The sequence below is a fragment of the Octopus bimaculoides genome, chromosome 12 (assembly GCF_046866305.1).
Source record: "Octopus bimaculoides isolate indiv1 chromosome 12, ASM4686630v1, whole genome shotgun sequence".
Lineage (NCBI taxonomy): Eukaryota > Metazoa > Mollusca > Cephalopoda > Octopoda > Octopodidae > Octopus > Octopus bimaculoides.
This window is the reverse complement of record NC_142939.1, coordinates 10,033,229-10,052,635: the sequence shown is the minus strand read 5'-3', so window position 1 is coordinate 10,052,635 and position 19,407 is coordinate 10,033,229. Positions and strand designations below refer to the sequence as shown.

The following is a 19,407-nucleotide window of genomic DNA, read 5'->3' as shown; positions in this document are numbered from 1 at the left end:
TGATTAGCATTTATACACTGCTCGTACATACACCTAAATTGTTCGCACAAGCATTTTTCAACATCGTTAGTGGAAACCGTCTTGTAGTGTTAAATGCTGAAAGTTTGTCTAAGGTACAGTAGAAAACATCACACTGGGATGTAAAGTGATCAGATGATCGGAAGCTGATAAATATCCGGTGTATGCAGGTATGTGTTTAAAGTTGGTCACTGAGACAATTCATGAAAAATGCGAACAGAAAAACTCATGCGATGTCGACCTCGTCGCTATCAGCAAAGAATGTGACTCGTTCGAGAAGTATTTGGGATGGGGTGAAAGATTTCTTTGCTGTGTGAGTAAATGGCGAAACGCAATGTAACACGCCTTTAAGTAAACTTTTTATAATGGGAAAGCAAGAAGCGACTTCAGACACATACATAAGGAAATACTTCAAAACATTCACAGCTAACTGAGAATGATATATATATATATATACACTGTATAAGCGTGTGTGATGAAGCTGCAAATACAAGCAGCCAGATAACTAAGGAATTTTCCAAGATTCTTCAGAATATCATCAAACGTAGTAATTGTCCATCCTGACTTGTATTCAGAGTGGACGAAACAAGCTTTCTCTCAGAAGGAATGCCTTCTTACACTTTCATCCCCCAAGCAAAAAGAAACAATAAAACGCTTTTGGTTTCAAGGCTGGAAAATGGTCGTTTAATATTATTTAGCGGTGATAAGGCGGCGAGCCGGCAAAATCGTGAGCAAGCAGGACAAAATACTTAGCAGCATCTCATTTGTCTTTACGTTTTGGGTTCAAATGCTTCTGAGATCGACTTTGCCTTTCGTCCTAATGAGATCGATAAAATAAGCACCAATCAAGCACTGGGGTCGTTGAAATCGACTAACCCTTCCCAAAATTCTAGGCCTTCTACCTGTAGTAGAAATTATTATTTTGCAGTGATGGTCAGTTACGTAACTAGAGTGCGCGCCACCCAAGCCAGCCCTTGAATTTGCAACAGGGCTTTATAAAGCTGACCCAAAAGTGTCGCCTCCATAAAAGTGTCGTGGTGATTTATGTCGTTCTTCTGTCCAGAAATAAAAGGATATTGCGAAGAACATAACCTCGAAATTAAAGTATAGCTGCTGATCGATAATGCTGCCGGCCACCCTCGTATCTTGACACCCGTTAGACATGCATTAATTCATTGCAGTTTACCGACAATCAAGCACCGTCTCGTTGCATTGTTTATTTACACAATTTACTGAAGAAATAAATAGTAAGGAAAATTATTTTTCAGGGTCTTTCGAAGAATTTGCTATAACGTGAAGGCCGTAAATTATATCGAAGAAGCTTGGATACAGTATCTGAGAACTGTATGAACAGGTTTTGTTTTGGAAGAAACTATAGCCTGAAGCATGTAATGACTTTTTGGAGATTTTATGAATAAACAGCGCCAACTAATGATTAATACAAATGACGTCACGGATTTGGTCAATAAAGGAAGAATGTAAAGTGTTAATATAGAAGGTTTGAAGAAGTTAATAGAGTCTTATGTCAAGAGCTGATGCGTTGAAGAGCTTCTGTAGTTGAAGCAACGCATCCAGAATGATTCTCAAGAGGTAGATCGAATAGGATAAAGACTTCTTGCAACAGAATTGTTAAGAAACGGCAAAAGAATTTTTCAGTAATTTGGGTAAAGAGGCTTTTGTTTTTTTAACCAATGATGGTAACCATGGTTTATTTTATTACCATGATTTGTGTTGGTACCACTCGTAGAAATGATCCTATCAAGTTTCTGTCTCTGTTTATTCTAAGTTCTAAAGGCCCCGTACTGCGCTGGTGCGTTTCACTTTGCTTTCTTAGAAACCTGTCTAGAGCGTTGAGTTGTTACTGCACTTATATATATATGTGTATAGACACACACACACACACACACACACACACACACACACACACACACTCACACGCACACACACACACACACACACACACACACACACACACACACACACACACGGTTGTATGTTTATTATATTAGGTCAATTTTGTGCTATTATTTATTATATTACATTATAATCAGTAACTAATATCTTAGATTTTATTAACTTTACTTATGGATAATAATTAAGACACAATTCTTAGAAACTATATCAGAAAAATCCAATTTAGAGGATTGGTTGTTTTATATAAAAAAATAAAATTAAGCCACACCTTGTTCAATGATTGGGCAGACTTTTTCTGCCCCTGCAGTGAATAACCACCACTGTTATAGTCACCGTCGTCGTCATCATCACCATCATCATCATCAACAACATCATATATCGTATCGAGATAGCAAGGCAACTGCGAACGAGGTTGCTTGACCAGTTAAAGTTCGCAGTTAAATATCTGTCATATAACATTGTAATATCTTTAAAAACAAGAAAAAGGCACTCATTGGAGTTATATATTGTGTGTGTGTGTGTGTGTGTGTGTGTGTGTGTGTGTGTGTGTGTGTGTGTGTGTGTGTGTGTGTGTGTGTGTGTGTACATGCACGTGTGAATAAAACTTGGGTGTGTATGTGTATTAAAAGACAAGGTGAAACACTTTTGATGATTTTTCGATCCGATCAGGACTGACTGTAGAACTAAGCAACACAGGCCCCGGTAGTAAATATATGAAAGAGTAAGATGTTTCAGAGTTTCAGTTGGTAAAAAAATGAGTGTAACATTCTACAAATGAAGAGGAGTAAGAGTTCAAAGATTAGGAGGACGAGTCCTAAAACAGAGATTAGAGGTGATAATCTACAGCAGATATGGGGTAGCAGACAGTTTATGGTAACATTCAACAAAGGTCATGCGCTGTTCATCGTGATATGGGATCACCATGTCGCGCATATTTGGTTATGATGCATCAGATGGGTAGTCAATATGGGTATACTGGGCTTCGTATATTTACCCCAGTGTCACTTTGATGGCATGCACTGCCCTCTCACTCAATAATAATATTAATGGTTTATTCACTGGCCACAAGGGCCGAACACAAAATAAACAGGAACGATACAATACAAGGGACAGGTGGGGTGTTGAACAATGTCGTATATACAATAAATAACAAAAACAATTAACAAAACAATTAAACAATAATAATAATTTCCCAAAAGAGGGAAGTTCCTCACGGGGACAACCAAGAATCCCGCACATTGTGGTTAACCCAATCACCAGATGCACCTCAGCAGGCGCCTCCCTCCTTCTCAACCCCTCCGGTTTACAAACGAAAGTTCAGAGTAGGCCTATTCACACGAGCCATGGAAATAATAATAATAATAATAATAATAATAATAATAATAATAATAATAATAATAGAATGCCCTGGTGCACATATGGTTGTGATGCATGTGCCTGGTGTACTCTTATCAGATGGGTAGTCATGATGGGTATACTGGGCTTCGTATATTTTACCCCAGTGTCACTTTGATGGCATATACTGCCCTCTCACTCAGTAATAATAATAATAATAATAATAATAATAATAATAATAATAATAATAATAATTCTTTCTATCTACTATAGTCACAAGGCTTGAAACTTGGTGGAAGGGTAGTCGATTACATTGATCCTAATGCTCAACTGATACTTATTTTATCGACCCCAAAAGAAAGACAAGCAAAGTTAACTTTCGGGAATTGAACTCAGAACGTAAGGAAGTGGAAAAAATGCTGATAGCCAATTTGTCCGACGCGCTAACAATTCTACAGCTCGCTGCCTTACTCCTTTCTACTAAATAAATACTACGAGGCACATTTTCCGACATTCGGACAAATCTGCTAGTTTTCTTTATTTTTTTATTTATTACCTACCTTATTTTTATTTAATTCATTTATTTTTACATACTTAGTGAGTTACTGACGAAGCCAGAGCGAACACCTGGCAGTTTCTTTGAGTGAAACCAATCTTTAACCGACAACACTAAAAACCGGTTAACATGAAAACCTATAGAAACACAAAACTTGCTTTTATAGTGACTACAATGTTTCTAACTTCAGTAATATCTCAGACAATAAATAAATACTAGGTAAAAAAACAACACCTGTTTCTTAGATAAACTGAATGATCATATGAATATAAAGATCATTAACTAATCAAGAAATCCATGATCGAATACAGTAAAGATTGATGTGTCCGAGCATGATCTATCTCCACATGTGCGTCTTCGAAACCGTGGGCACGATATCACTAATGTTAGGCAGACACGTTAAATACATTTTGGGGAAATAAAAACAATTCCTGATGACACAGACAAAAGACGGAATGATAAAATATCAACCCAACCCCGTTGGATGAGAGGTATATTTCAAAGGACATCCCCGCTCTATTTCTTTTACTGCTAGATACTAATAACTTTGACTAAATTGTTAAGCAGGGCTGCAGTCGATATAATATATGTACCATTGTAGAAAATCAGTGATTTATTGTGTATGGATGACATTAAGTTGTACATTGCGGATGATGAACAACTGGAAACAGTGGTGAAGACAGTGCAGAGATTTACTCGAAAAACTGCTACGACGTTCGAGTAAGAAAAATGCGCCAAAGCAAATTTGAAGAATAGAAAATTAACAATATTAATATCATGCGAAGTAAAAAGAGACAAAGATTAAATATTTGCAACATACACAGACATACGAATACTTTGGAATCAATGAATTAGACAGAGTAGAAAATACACAAGTGAACGAGTGTTTAGACACCTTATATTAAAACGAAAGACGTGACTGAATGCAAATAGAAAGGTAATAGACTTCAATACTTTAGTTGAGCAATACAAATACGTTATAGTTGTAATATTCTCAATTGTCCGCTAAACAGACAACCAAGACTGGAGGCAAGAAAATGGGAAAATATTGATTGTTATTTAGATAACATCATCCCACACCTTAAAAACTTATACAGGACTAGAAAAATAATGGAACAATGGAAATAAAACTAATACAAATAGCTTCAAAACAAGGATGTGCAAAACGAAAAACTATTTTCTATCTTCGAGAGAGTCAACAGTGACAAAAACAAGTCTGATGAAATATCTGACACTTCTGAGAAGAAAGGAACAATAACAGAAATCGTAAAAATGCTAAAAACTAAGCTAAAAGTGAAGGCTACAGAACGCCATACTAAATGAAGGTAATGAAAGCACTTCCGTAGACAATGCACGAAGAAACATTGAACAGAATAGACACAGACAAGGAAAATTTGTATTGGCCGAGAAGGAGAGGTCACACAACTGAAATTGAAAGATCTTTCGAAATGGCACGGATCAAAGACTTCGCGTCAGAAATCACCAAAAGTATGCAGTGATACAACATATTTTACATTACTATAGGATATAGGTGCATACATACATACATGTACTCTTTCACCACAACTTTCTCTCACTCTTTCTTCCTGTTTCTGTTGTGCCTGTATTTCAAAGGGCCAGCCTTGTCACACTCTGTGTCACGCTAAATATCCCCGAGAACTACGTTAAGGGTACACGTGTCTGTGGAGTGCTCAGCCACTTGCACGGTAATTTCACGAGCAGGCTGTTCCGTTGATCGGATCAACTGGAACCCTCGACGTCGTAAGCGACGGAGTGCCAACAACAAAACAACAACAACATAATTGCATGAGATATACATATACGTAACGACAACAGCAAATTACATCATCTGTTTTATTTGTGAAACTATCTGGAGTTGATAGAAGAAATCAAATATTTGAACCTTTTAGAATTGAATATGCATTATATATATTTGTATAAATCGGTATAGACACACATACATACAAAACATGCGCTTTCTTTGAAAACTTGTCAAAGATTAACGAAAGAAATAAAAATATTTACACTTTTAAGAGGTATGAGTGCATATATAATTGCATATAAATGTGTGTGTGTGTGTGTGCGCGCGCGCGTGCGTGTGGGTGGGTGGGTGGGTGGGTGGGTGGGTGTGCACATAAATAAATATATTTGTGAGCTCACCTATTCTTTGAAAAGTGCAAATATTTTTTGTTTCTTTGGCCAGTCTCAGACAAATTCTTTAAATAAATGATGCAATTTTGGGACCGTGTTTCATATATATTTTAATGATAATAAAATTTGTGTATGTGTGTGTGTTTCCATGCAGGTTTATGTAAATGTGCAGATGCATATATATATATATATATATAAGTATATATATATATATATATAAGTATATATATATATATATATATATATATATATATATATATATATATATATATATATATATACATTGTGTTCAGTTATAATAAAAACAAGTTTACATTAATTTGATGGGTTACCCTATACTTTTGTAGAATATAAGCTTACTATTTCTTAAGCAAGAATGTTTTTGATAGTGACTTCGAATTTTCGGCCAATCTAAGCCAGCGTAAATGTATGTATGTATATATGTATATATGTATGTATGTATGTATGTATGTACGTATGTATGTATGTATGTATGTATGCATATGTGCGTGTGTGTGTATGTATATCTATGTATGTATATATATATATATATATATGTATATATAATGTATATATATATATGTGTATATCATATATATATATGTATCTGTGTATATATATATATATATATATATATATATATATATATATATATATACATACATATATATATTTATATTTATTTTATATTTATACATATATATATATATATATATATATATATATATATATATATATATATATATATATTCATGCATGTTTCTATATGTATGCATATGCGTATGTAGATAAAACTACATACATGCACACACTCATCCACCTACTCGCAAACAGAAATATTCGCGTAGCTTTAAAAGAGTAAATATTTTTGGTGTTTATGTTTGATCAAGCCCTAAAATGTTCTCAAATAAAATGATGCAATTTTCTGAACTAGTTTCACTTTATCATTTGATAACAATGATTTATGTTGTTGTTGGCACTCCGTCGCTTACGACGTCGAGGGTTCCAATTGATCTGATCAACGGAACAGCCTGCTCGTGAAATTAACGTTCAGGATTACGCTAATTTCAGAGACTTCTCCCATTACGCACCGTTTTGGGTATTTATACCCTGAAAACCCTTAATATCTTCACAACCGTTATCCGATTTACGCGAAATTTGTTTCATTCCGTTCGTATTTACATCTTCCTATTATTTACATTTTCCCATTATGCGTCATTTTGGCCGAGTAACATTGCAAGCAAGCAAGCAAGATTCAATTTTACTTTTAATGTCTTATAGATGTCCCAAGTTCAGTTCCATTGCGTAGCACCTTGGGCAAATGCCTTCTACTATAGCCTCGGATCGAATAAAGCCTTGTGAGTGGTTTTGGTTGACGGAACCTAAAAGAAGCCTGTCGCATGAGTTTGTATATACGTGTGGTTGGGTGGATGTGTATGTGTATTGAACATGTTTCACGTAATTATTTGATGACAATAAATTATATAGATATAGATATGTGTGGGGCTGTAGAAGGTGCGTGACTAATTAGTTAGGCCATTCGGCTCACGATCATAAAATCATGTGTTCGATTCCCGACGGCATGTTGAGTCCTTGAGGAAAACACTTTCGTTCTCATTGCTCCAGTCCACTCAGCTGGCAAAAATATGAAATGCCTGTATGAGAACTATGTTAAGGGTATGCGAGCCGGTGGAATACTCAGCCACTTGCACGTTAATCTGGTGAATAGGCTGTTCCATTGATCCGATCACCTGGAATCCTCGTCGTCGTAAGCGACGGAGTACCAGTTTCTTTTTAGATATATATTTATAGGTGGGATCAACATAAAAGGGGCATTTTATCCAGAGATAAATATCCTTCATATGTATCGTAATACATATGATCTTGCAACTTTCGGTCAAGCTTGTATAACGTGCGGTGTTCAATCGGGAAATTTACATGTATGTGTGTGTGTGTGTGTGCATATATATAACATCTCTCTTCCATGTACAGATAGACGTATGGCGACTAATTTTATGTTTAGAACGCCACGCAGTTTATCATCGTCCAGTCATCGACTAATGCCTAAAGGTGGTGGCCTAGCATAGCTGCAGTCCAATGACTGAAACAAGCAAAAGATTAGATATTGTAATTTCTAAGATATCAAAGAAAGCAAAGGGTATTAACGATTTGATAAGCCAAATAAAATCCTGTATTATTGAAATATAGCTGTAAACAAACCTCCCGCTTTCACAAAAAACAAAAAGAAAAATTCTTTTGTATTGGTTATTTTATCTCCTGCATCTTCCCTTAACAAAGTAAACCCTTGTTAAAATGACGCGTAAGAAAGTGTTTGTAAGGTTAAAACTAATTACATAATTTATGATAACATGAACTCTCAGAAGGAAGTGAAACTGAAAATGTAATCTGATTTCATGAGATTTTTAATAGGAATAATGTAAAATTACGTTTCAAAAGTTTTATTCGGAAATATAGAAATACATAAAAATGTGTGTGTGTGTGTGTGTGTGTGTGTGTGTGTGTGTGCGTGTGTGTGTGTGTGCGTTATTAGGACAGCTGTAGAGTTTGATATATTTGCAGCTTTCGAACTCCAGAGGTGATGTTAAAATTTTCTTCCGTCTTAGACTATGCACACATGCTCATACACACACACACGCGCGCGCGCACGCATGGAAAGGCATACTTACAAAGATGCAAACATGTATATATACACAACTATATATATATGTGTGTGTGTGTGTATATATATATATATATATATATATATATATATACAAGTATATACATACATACATACATACATACATATATATATATATATATATATATAAATATTTGTATCTATATATACACACACACTGAGACAGACAGAGATAGAGAGATATACATACATAAATATGCAGCATTTGCATATGTATGTATGTATGCATGCATGCATGCATGCATGTATGTATGTCTGTGTGTATATATGTATGTATGTATGTATGTATGCATGAATGTATGTATGTATACGTTGTAACTGGTACACAGCTTGAGCAGGATATAATAAATACATCCTGTTTCGTTTGCGATTTTGACCAATTCCCATCAGTTGCTTCAGGTATTTCGTGGTGAGACAAGCGCTATTCCTTTTAGTTTTATCTGATCGTGTCGATTAACACTTCAAGCCTGATATATTCAGTAACAAATAAAGACGACGGACACCTGCAATTGGCCAGCGCCCTATCCGGTTAAAGTAGTCACATTTTTTGTGTACATTGTGTGCGTGTGTTGTAGCGGAGATTATATCTTATCCGCTTAACGATATCAACATAATACAACAATACGACTTGTTATAAATACCAAAACAGTTTCACTTTTTTCTTTTTTTCTTTTTCATGAAGTTTGCTCGACTGAAATTGTTAAGAGGTGGCTAAATATGTATAATTGTTTCTGATATAGGTTCAGGGTTTTAAGTTTGTGCAAAAGGATTTAGTTTGATATACCTTCAGCTAAACCTCTCTCCTTGTATTTTATTTGATCGACCCATGAAAAGATGAATGACAATGATAACCTTGTTGGGATTTGATCTCACAACGTAAAATCCCGGAACAAATTTCGGTTTGAAACTTTGACACAAGGCCAGAAATTTCGAGGTGCGGGCGGATCTAAGTCGATTGCAGCCACCCCAGTGCTCAACTGGTACTTATTTTATCAACCCCTAAAGAATGAAAGGTAAGGTTGATCTCGGCGAAATATGAACTCATGAACGTAATGCCGCCAAACTTTTTGGTCGGCGAGCTAACGATTCAGCCAGTCCGTCTCCTTGAGGCCGGAACAAATATCGCTGAGTAATGATATAGCATAGCTTCTGATTTAAACACAAGACTAGTGTAGTGACGTCATATTGGCGCCAAAAAGGCATAGTCGCCATTGTTGCATCCTTAACCACGCATGCGTGGATTTCAACATCCAAGCGTTCCCGCTTCTATTCTCTCTCTTACCACGCCAGACAGCGAACAAGCAAGACGGTCTAAAACAAGCTCTCATTGAGTGTGGAAGAAGCAAGTTGTCTCTCCGACGATTCATCTCTAGGGACAGTACATCTACATTCAGGCTACTCAGAAACCGGACAATTGGAAGCTGTATATTTTCCACCATAAAATAAATATTGTTGTTGTTGATCAGTTTGGAGTTCTGCGTTCAGTTCACTTCTAATTTAATATAGGAAAGTCAGGTGTACATCTAATGATGTATAACCCACTTTCCTAAACTAGTTTAGTTGATGCCATTGATGCCACCATTTTTTGGTCAGAACTTTGTTTTATTTTGCCGCGAATGGTTGACTACGGTGAGATTTGAATTCAGAACTTAGAAGAGTCTGAAGAAATATCGCTAAGCGTAGCTGAGTGGTAAGAAGTTTCCTTCCCAACCACATGGCTCCGGGTTCATCCCCACTGTTTGGCACTTTGACCGAGGCTTTTCTACTATAGCCTTGCGCAGACCAAAGCCTCGTGAGTGGATTTGGTAGAAAGAAACTGAAAGAAGCCTGTCGTATGTATGTGTGTGCGTGTCTTTTTGTAAGTGTCAGTTCCTCACCACCGCTTGACAAGCGGTGAGGTGTGTTTACGTCCCCGTAACTTAGCGCTTCGGCGAAAGAAACCAATAAAATGAGTACCTGGCTTTAAAAAATAATTAATAGGGTCGATCCATTCGACTAAAAGTTCTTCAAGGCGGTGCTCCAGCAATGCCGCAGTCTAAAGACTGAAACACGTAAAAGATAAAAAATAAAGCAACCTTTTGTTTCCGACACTTTTCCGACTCTACCAATCTGGTACGCCGCCGGACAAAATGCTTAGCAGCATTTCTTCCGGCTTTATGGTGTTTATCTTTAGTTCAACACTAATCAAAACCATTCTAGCAATGACCATCCCGCCTTTTTTATACATACAAAGCCACAGAATCTCATTATCCATCACATCGTTTTCTAAGGCGATTAGGGTATGATTTGATGACGATTTAACAGCTATTTCTCGTAGATCGAACAACCACGCAGAGTTTACTCCATTAGCAAGAATTTACTCCGAGATATTTTATCCACATTTTTACCGTCTCCAAACCAATTTCGAAATGGCTACGGAGACAGAGCAAGGAGACTGGTCGGTGGCGGCGGCGGCGGCGGCGGTGACGGTGGCGGCGGCGGCGGCGGCGGTGACGGTGGCGGCGGCGGCGGCGGCGGTGACGGTGGCGGCGGTGATATGAAACCTCGACACGTTGATTCCTTGTTCGACATGTCTACCAGCTCGATCGTCATTAATCTTTTGTCTAGAGTGAACGAACAGTTAATTAACTGAATGTTTAAATACTTGATTGAAACTAATTGATAAAATCGTAGTTGACTTGAATGAAATTAGCAAACGAAAGAAAAAGGTGGGAATAATTTTAATTACTCGAAGAAATAACGCCGCCGCCACCACCACCACCACCACCACCACCACCTAACAAACATGTTGCTCACTTAGACGGCTTCTTAAGAAAACACTACACACACACACACACACACACACGCACGCACACACACACGCACACACACACACACTCACACATTTCATGTTATTGTTGTGATAGTTGTTGTAGTTTGCTGTTGTAACTGATGGCAGTGGTGTTGTTATTTTATGTATCTTATCTATCATGTTCTTGTTCTTGTTTACGTCGTCCCGCCAACATCTTACCTACCACCACCACCACCACCACCACCACCATCACTATTGCATTCAGCATCACCTTTATCGTCGCCGTCGTCATCGTCATCGTTAGCAGCAGCAGCAGCAGCAGCAGCAGCAACACCATCGACGTCCCCGCCACCGCTGCTACAGCAATTATCACCACACCTGCCTGCAGACTCCCCACAGACAGACAGACACAATTCCAAACGAAAACAACTTTGTGTGTGTGTGTGTGTGTGTGTGTGTGTGTGTGTGTGTGTATCTGTGTATGTGTGTGTGTGTGTGTACATATATGTATATGTATATGAACAATCGTGTGCATTATATACTGTACGTATACATTGTACGCAATATATACATGCATGCGTACACAGTTACATATATACATAGCTGCATACATATACATACATATATATAGTCATACTTACGAGCATACTTATACACACACACACGTACACACACATACACATATATACACACATCTATGTACATATATGTGTGTGTATGTATGTATTTATGTATGCATGTGTTATACACTTCCGCAGTAATTCATGCGCACATATCCATTATAAAACAAGCAATCATTTACACACTCACACACACAAACACACACACGCACACACACACGCACAGACATCCGTAACAGCCATGTTATTAAACAATTATTATATTGTTAACAAGGTTTTGCCTTTTAGTTTGTAATTAGTCAAATCCAAACAAGTTATTTAGTAAATTAAGCAAGCGTTTATTAATTTGGGTGACAGCAGCGTGTTTGGTTAGGTATCTGGTGGTGGTGGTTTTAGTGGTGGTGCTGGTGCTGCTGTTGCTGTTGCTGTTGCTGGTACGGTGCAGACTATTGCGATGGTTGTGTCTGATAATGGTAATCTCGATGTGGCGATCATTCTATGATAATTGCAATAGCTGCAGTTGTAGTAAGAAGCTGCGCCAGATTGAAACGATAAGCGTGGTATTGATGGTTGTTGCAATGGCACAAGTTCTTGTTGGTTGTGGTGGTGCTATTCCTAGTAATGGACGGGAATGAGAGATAAATATATAAAGAGCAGGATATCTTTCTCTCTCTCTCCCCTTTTACTTCAAATGATATTTCAATAAATTAACGAGGATCTGGTCAATGAGGAAACCTCTGTTTTCAGAGCCTTCTGTAAACAAAGACCAAGCAGGTAGATGAAAGCTTCCTGCTCTTCATTGCCCAAGAAAGCTAGTGATTGTGAGATTTCAACCTTTCAGGCTTGATAAAATAAAATACCAGTCCATGTCGGTGGGTTGGTGGAATTGTTGAAGTAGTTTGTGGTATTTGCGCTGGTTCTAGGTCTGAATAACTGGGTTGTTAACTTTACGTGTCTCTCAGATTAGCATCCACCTTTGACGCCTCTAACGAAATTCACTCTGTTACGAGAATTAAAGCTATACCTTGAAGTTCAAGAGGACTTCTCTCTTCCTGTCACCAGTCTCAGAAATGCTGAAAAAATTGTATCAAGGGTGCCACATTTTGTCCATGATTATGCATTAAAAAAAGAAGAGCTAAAGCAATCTGCTGCAAATTACTGCAGGATCTAGCAAAACAGAAGTAAGTGTGATATGTTCAAATAAATCTTCTTGTGTAGACTATCCAGTCCTGGAGATTTTCTCCACACAGCTTGTCCAATGAATTCCTGCCATTAATAGCTTTTAGCACCATTACCAATTAAACTAGAAGATCCTGCAGCATCCATATATGCATAGTATTGAGACTGGTCTGCAGGAATCACGGTGGGCTGAGTGAAACATATAATCCAATTGGCGGACACTAGAATCGCCAATGCTATGATCTACAGCGAGCTAAAATATAGAAGCTTATAAGAATATCATTAAAAGACATTTCAATGAAGTGGACGGTGTGATTGCAATAATAGGGAAGATGACAGTGACGGACAATGAAGGATGGCAGTGGACGATTACTTAAAAAGAAAAGAATAAAATTGCCAGGTTGAAATGAATGAAACACTAAGATAAAGAAAGAGACACAAGCATAGCAAGATCCGCTACAGTAGATCTAACAATATTTTGCAATGTCTGCGTTCATAGTTTGTCACTGCCTATTAATGAAAGAGCGACGCATAACTGATGAAGCTTCTTCGTTATATTTCGAAGACAAAAGTCTTTTGCTGTTACCAAGTTGATTACGAATGATAATCGTGAGACCATTTCATCTCTCGAGCTGAGAGTTGCAGCAGACATTTTAAGTACGATTTAGACTTTAGCATTTAAAATAGCCCAAATATTCTGGCTGTTCATGTATTCAAACCGGCCAAATCTAGCCTCTCACAGTTACCCCTACAATGTCATTCTAAAAATAAAGAATCACATTATCAAAGCAATGAGACGGTGCATGGTTAGTTGGAAACAATGAGAATAAACAAGCATTATATTTAACAGAGTGATGTGAATACTACAGAGCTAAAGCCGCCGTCTCGAGTTACTCCAGTCTGTAATAAGTTCGGTTAAGTGTTGAACACAAACTGCACACAACTGTTCCAAATGCTGCCAACGGAATAAATCGCTTTTGCCCATCTTTGCTACTAACTCGTTGATGACTGTGATGCCTTTTCTAATGAGCTGAGGCCCTTCTTGTCAATTGGTGCCCCTCCAATCTAGTATTTTTCATTACTAATAACTTACTAAAATTAGATTATTCTTTTCTAATGTTGTACTTTAAAAGACCTCTTACAGTTTATTGCTAATAACTTGCCCGTCACGTTTTGCGTAATTTGATAATCGCATTCAACGAAGGCTTGTCTGTATATAGAAATCCAACGTGCGTTGGTCCCTGGATTGAAAACCTGATACATTCACTACTTAGACCACACTCCCGCTATAACATCGCCAGTACTCACTCCCCTGGCTTTAATAAAGTCGACCCCCCGTTTTTGTATAATAAAGCATAATTATAATAAAACATAATTCTATTTTTAGTTCTGTAGAAAATGATTCTTCCTTTGTATGCTATTTTTTGTAATCTCATTCCGGTCTCAAAAATAAAGTAGAATATTATAAATTAATTTTTTTGCAGAAACACAATTTTTTTTTTTTTTTTTTTTTTTTTTTTTTATTGACATAATTCTTATAACCTCTTTAAAAATATTTGTTCAGAAGAAAAAATGTTGATTAAAAGAACTATTTTTTTTTCCCTTTCTTATATAATATAGATGGAAAATTAAAATGCTATATTAGTTCTCTCGAAACGCTCCTCAGAGTTTTTCGTAAGAAAAAAAAATAACTCAGAAAAATACGAAAGTAAATAAATAGATAAATAAGAACATCTTGATTAATTATCATTTTAATTATCATCAGCAATATTAATCTTTGGTAATGAAGTCATTGGCTAACTGATTGATTGAACAGATCGATTAATCGCATTCCTACCAACATCGTCGTTCTTCTTCTCTTCCTCCTCTTCCGCCTATTACTACTACTACTACTACTACTACTACTACTACTACTACTACTACTACTACTACTACTACTATCCATCCTCACCATCGTCATTATCACCGACGTTGTCATGGTCGTCATCATTATCATAATGACCGTCAGCATTGTTGTCGACATCATCAGCATCATCACCACCAGATCACTACTGCTACTACTACTACTGCTACTACTACTACTACTACTACTACTACTACTACTACTACTACTACTACTACTACTACCACCGCCACCACCACCACCATCATCATCATCATTACCGCAAATACCACCACTACCATTATTATTATTGTCATCATCATCATCGTTGTCATCATCATCATTGTTACAATCATCATCATCATCATCACCAACAACAAAAACAACAACCACAACGAAATGTCTGTTAATTTTTTCTCGTTCATTTTCTCATTGATCCTGCCCACATATTTCTTCCAATTCAAAGAACTCGGTTCAAATAAACAGTGTGTGTGTGTGTATGTGTGTGTGTGTGTGTGTGTGTGTGTGTGTGAGTGTGCATTTATATATATATATACGTATGCATATATGTGTGTGTATGTATAGATATTTATTGTGTATATATATATATATATATATATATATATATATATATATATATACGTATTATATATTTATATATATATATATCCGTGTGCGTATGTATGTATATGTGCGTATGTATGTGTGTGCATGTATGTACATGTGCGTACGAGTGTGTATATGTGTGTGTTTTATTAATTAGTTCTAATGAAAAAGATGGGGAAAACCCCGGAAATCTTCCCTACTCTCCCCAACCACTCTTTTCGTTGAAGTTGATTCTCTTTTTTCGTGTGAGATATGAGGTTTAGGGGATATGAGGTTTAGGGGATATGAGGTTTAGGGACACATACGACGAGTGAGACTTACTCGTTAGCATTATAAGTACCTTTACCACCTGTTAATCTGTCTTCCTTGCTTCTGGTGGTGGTGGTGGTGGTGGTGGTGGTGGTGGTGGTGGTGGTGGTGGTCGTCGTCGTCGTCGTCGTCGTCGTCGTCGTCGTCGTGGCGGCGGCGGACTCAGTAGCGATGGCAGCTGTGGTGTTAACAGCTCTGCTTGCTGGAGGACCAATGAAAAGACATACAGATGGAAGAGAAGCGATGGTGATAATGAGGATGATGATGGTGGCGATGATGTCACAGATCGATAATATTAACGTGACTGTAGTAGGCTCAAACTGGCGTATCCCTTCACCAGTCGTCTGAGTCCCACCGTTGGGCGATCGGAAGTTAGACTCCTTCTTACGCTATGTTGTTATCCCAATGCATCATTAAACGTTGGCACAAATCGACAGTCGTGTAAATGTGCCGCGGAATGTAAAGAGCGAGGACAAATAAAGTACAATGGCATAACGATTTATTCTTCCATTCTGTCTTTCCTTAATATTGCCGATCTTCTGTCTAAATTAGAAACTATTGGAAGGTAAGGAGACTGACAGAATCATTTTAAAAGGTCGCTCCCTGTCCCCACACATCACCGTCACCAAATTGCTGGCCTTGTGTCAAAATTTAAAAACATGATTAAAGAAGAATGGAACGCAAAGTCTATGTTGCCGAGAACGACTTTCTTTTTCGTCCTTCAAAGGATTCATGGAATCGAGTTGAAGCCAAGTAGGGGCTAGGGGAGATTTATTAAACTGAAGGATTTAGTTTGCATTCTCGTTCTCCGTCCTTGATGCACATCGTCATCATCATCATTACCAGCATCATCATCATCATCATCCTTGTCGTTGTCGTCGTCATCGTCATCATCATCATTACCATCATCATCGTCATCACCCTTGTCGTCGTCGTCGTCTCCATCATCGTTATCAATGTCCTCCTTGTCACCATCGTCAAATATTCTTTACTAATTTTCACGTCCATTTTTCTCATACTCCTTTCTTTAAATTCTCTTTTAGGACAGAAATTGTTAATCATTTCTGTTTCAAATTTATTGTTTATTAAATCTAATATCACCTGTATTGTGTGTGTGTGTGTGTGTGTGTGTGTGTGTGTGTGTGTGTGTGTGTGTGTGTATGCGCGTGTGCGTGTGCATGCGTTTACAAGCGAAAGAGGGAAACAGCACTTTACATTATATAGAATTTACACAGGTATAGGTAGGCAGTTGGTGACTAGACCTGAGTGTTTGTGCCTATGAAGCACCGAATACGTCACCAATTGCCCTCTTACCGTGTATCAATATATGTGAGTGTGTGAGTGAGTGAGTGTGTGTGTGTGTGTGTGTGTGTGTGTGTGTGTGTGACATTGATCCCTCGCAGTTAGGAGTTTCTGCGCAATTACGTAACACGGTTACGCAATTACGTAACACGGTTACGCAATTACGTAACACGGTTACGCAATTACGTAACACGGTTACGCAATTACGTAACACGGTTACGCAATTACGTAACACGGTTACGTGATTACGCAGCAACACACAGACTCAGTAATTGATGGAGTGCGTCAGAGGTGATTTTAGTGTTTCTACCTCTCTTGTTTTTTTATAACGTCTATTACAACGCTTACGTCGAATACCTTGGCCGTCATCAGCTATAACTAAGACATCCGAGTAATATTTATGTATTTTTCCGCTTTGTCTATTTCCAGAATGTACCGAATTGTCTGGCTCAGTTTGCTTGGTTTTGCATACATCCAACAGTATCGGTGTTGGCGATCACCTGACCAAACACAAAACCTACATTTGAACCAAATCAATCCAAGATTTTACCGAGAAAACACACTTTTTAAGCGTGCTAACAAAGTTCATAGCTTACCAGAGAATAGCATCCCACGGAGAATTCCAAGACAATCGGGCAATGCATATTGTAACCTTATATGTTCTTATTGTTTAAATAGACATATCATTTTGAGCTGTGTTCATTATTGTGATCCCAGTCGAAACGAATATGTAATGTGCTTAACTTTCTATACAGAAGCGATGCGACAGCAATCGTCCAGCTAATGTAAATATTGCAATTTCACGGAAACTGAAGAAAAAATTATAGTAACTTCGTGTTAAACAAATATATTAAATGACCTGAAAACATTCACAGAGAAAAAAAATTGTATTAAATTATTTACAAATGGAAACGATCAGAAACAAGCAAGCAAACAAACAAAATAAGCATACACATTTTTTTTTTTTTTTTTAATGGTGGCAGTTATTTTGCACCATGTTACAGAACAGCAAGAAAAATAACAGTTCGAATGAACGCTGACAAAAGACTTCGCTCAAACTTAAGATATGAACTGAGACTCAATGTTTAAAGAATACGGACAGACATTAATCTATATCGCAAGATTTATTTAGTTCATGTCGATTATCAGTGAAGAGAGAAGTATTGGCTACAGAAAATGAAACCAAACTCGCAAACTCGTCATACTTACTATTCATTCAATACAAAACGAACTTTCAGGTTGTGCTGGGGTTTTCCTCTGGATATTGTCATTGAAGCATTTAAAGAATCTCTATTTTAAAAGATTATTCATAAGTTAATACAAATTTAAATTATATTTCGATATTTTCTTCGGGCTATTGGACTGCAACCCATTTTAGAAGGAAAAAAATCATTTATTTTTGTTTCGTTTTCGAATAATTAGTAAATATTTATCATGGCTGCTTATTATTAGACACATGACATTAAAATAATTCTTTTCCCTCATCTTAGTCTAAATTATTTTGGGTCGGGAAATATTGTATGCAAGAAAGGAAATTAATGGAAAACTAAATTTCCAGAACAAAATGAATCTAATATCAAGTTGCAGATATTTCATGAAATGATCACACCAAATTGCGTTTCTTGGAGGAATAAAAGACGGTAAATTTGTTGCGTGGGGATAAACAGATCCAATTGTTGAATCATGTGGAAAATAAAACGACTCTCTAAAGAATAGCTTATTTTTATATTTACCGTATTATTTCCAGGTTTTCTCTTTTATTTCAGTAACAATCCATAAATATTACGACTGCGTAATATTATGGTCGGTTCCTGGAGAATATAGACAGCGACATCATGTCGATTTTTAATTGAAGCTATTTCACTTCACCTGAAAAGCTTACGGCCGTTTGGAAAGATAGAGCTTTAGCATTTCACAGCCACTCTTTAAACTTGGTCCTTATGGGTAGTCAAAACAGGGTAACATGGCATATTAAATGAAATTATCGCATTTAGTTTTATCTATTCTATTTTCCCTCCTAAGTCAATTTTGTCTTCCATCCCT

General features: G+C 37.1%; 1 long non-coding RNA gene across 1 annotated transcript in view; it reads left to right on the top strand.

The window, feature by feature from the left end:
- LOC149132952 (uncharacterized) overlaps nt 1-19,074 on the top strand; it is a 22,774-nt gene extending 3,700 nt beyond the window's left edge. Inside the window, exon 2 of the long non-coding RNA XR_016243800.1 lies at nt 17,794-19,074. This is a non-coding gene — a long non-coding RNA (uncharacterized LOC149132952). The remainder of the gene's footprint in view (nt 1-17,793) is intronic.
- The last annotated feature ends 333 nt before the right edge of the window (nt 19,075-19,407 follow it).